Source organism: Carassius auratus, unplaced genomic scaffold (assembly GCF_003368295.1).
Source record: "Carassius auratus strain Wakin unplaced genomic scaffold, ASM336829v1 scaf_tig00216741, whole genome shotgun sequence".
Classification (NCBI taxonomy): domain Eukaryota; kingdom Metazoa; phylum Chordata; class Actinopteri; order Cypriniformes; family Cyprinidae; genus Carassius; species Carassius auratus.
In genome coordinates, this window is record NW_020528717.1 from 176,468 (window position 1) to 178,646 (window position 2,179).

At 33.4% G+C, this 2,179-nt stretch overlaps 1 long non-coding RNA gene across 2 annotated transcripts; it reads right to left on the reverse strand.

The window, feature by feature from the left end:
- Positions 1-430: 430 nt before the first annotated feature.
- LOC113098926 (uncharacterized) lies at positions 431-1,846 on the reverse strand. Of its 2 annotated transcripts, none has more exons than XR_003289226.1 (3): positions 1,729-1,846; positions 730-1,487; positions 431-505 (listed from the first exon to the last, which is right to left on the reverse strand). It is a non-coding gene; the product is annotated as an uncharacterized LOC113098926 (long non-coding RNA). The 2 variants fall into 2 exon arrangements; XR_003289225.1 differs by having other exon boundaries at positions 730-906; positions 1,465-1,842.
- Between the last annotated feature and the right edge of the window lie 333 nt (positions 1,847-2,179).

Genomic DNA, 2,179 nt, shown 5'->3' on the forward strand with positions numbered 1-2,179 from the left:
CGCCCCAAGCAGTTTTACGCCCCTGTTGTTCCTCATGCGTCCAGTAGGGGGAGAAGGAAATACGGCGAATAACACTATATGGGGAGGCTGCAGAGCAGACCTATGACCTACTGTGAAATGTATTATTTATATTTATTTATAAACTGTTTTTATATACAGGAGACTGACTGATATATGATGTTGGGAATTTATATTAAGCTATATTTAGATATTAACCATATTTAGGCCATTAGACATACAGTACTGTGTAATCATTTGCATCCTAAATGAAATATCTGCTGTACAATTCACAATTGGTCGTCATACAGCTACAAAACATGTCCTACATAGCATTTTATGAAGACAAACACAATTTAACCCTTTTCTAAAATTCCAAGGGTCATTTAAAAGAAAAAGACAATATTGTTGTTCACAAAAATATTTATTAACACCATGACTCCTGTAGATTCTAGTGGTAGTTGTAATTGTGACACACAACCTAGACCACACCGGTGGATTGTATAATCTGAAAGAAAAAAGAAAAACAAAACAAAAATCACTCCTTTTCTTGCATTTCAGAGAAAGACACAGCACAACTTATTTGTTAAACTCTTATGCAACGTGCCCTGACAATGCTGACATGAGTAAATTTGAGTAAACTAAAACATCAATCATGCATCCATTTAACATTAACATTCATTACATTTTTAGAAAAAAATAAAAATAAAAATCAATCATAAATGATGCTACCTTCATGGACGACTGCCCTAGAAAAGTGAAGCTTAAGATGAGTTTGTACTTTACTTTTCTTTGAGGGCTTGAAAAAATCAGAATTACAGAAAGGACAGTGAAATAGGGAACAGCAGGAGGTGCATCTGTTAAGCGCAGGTAAGTTGCAACCTCTCTGTATAGATATTATTTCTTCCCCTGAAGAGAGAAAGAGATGGGTTTTTTTAGTTTATACTTGTTTAGAAAGAGAGATTTTAATTTTCTTAAGTAGCTAAAGCAAACACACACCTTTATGAGATACAAGTTAAAGAACTAAAGACAGAGTATGATAAAACACACATTAAATGCACATATATTTGTCCAGATAAGTAAGCTATTTTAAGAAAACTGTATATTAAGATATACATTAGAGAATTAGATCATTTCATTTATAAGAAACAACTCAAATCAAAATCTACATTTAAACCATATGAGACCAAAGTTTTTAATGTAGGTTTAACATGCATGACATATGTTTGTATTATTTGACAAAATGCTTGAGTGAGTGTGCAGTTCAACTTGTGCAGAGACTTAGAGATTTGCATACATACATACATGCTTATATAAATGTGTATTTTGTGTGTTCACATCATAGACTGTCAAAAAAAAAAAAAAAAAAAAAAAAAAAAAAATTCACACCTTTGTGATTATCCACTCTAATGTGCTCCAGAAACCATGTGGAGTATGTTTAAATGCAAGGAGTAAACAGGGTCTTACCAGAAGAAGCCATGTCACACAAGCTAAAGACAGACAACAAGATAAAAATAAAAATGTAATTAATTTTAAAAGTGAGTGAGACAGAGCGGGTAAAGAGAAGACTAGGGGCAGCTTAACCTACACGTGGTTAGCTAAGTTTGAGTACTTTTGCCTCTCGAAATAAATTATTGACCCATCTTTTGAATTGATATCGCATCAATCGTTTATAAATAATAAATGTTGCATCATTACAATACAATCAACAACAATAACTTATTTACATACCTCAATTTGTATCGCTTCAAAAAATGTCTGCTGCTATCATACAGATATGGTCTGCTGTTTTGATGACTAGGCTCATATACTAATATACAACCTCCCCCTACTGGACGCATGAGGAACAACAGGGGCGTAAAACTGCTTGGGGCCTATATCTACCGGCTCCAGGTCTGCAGCCTCCCCCTACTCTTCACAGGAAGTGGTAATGGTTGATTGATGGCAAAAGGAGGTAAACAGCGTCTGATATTTTATATTTTAACAGTTTTATTCAAATGTTACACTAATTAAGTTATATAGGGAAGAGAACATGCTTTTCGAGAGTCTTGTGTGCACGTTTAAAAAGTTAGTTAGCCATATTGCAACTAGCCAGCTTTTATTTTGGCCAAGTAGTAAAATTACCCTTACGAAAAAAACATGATTTTACTATCAAAAACCACAAATAAATAAATAAATAAAT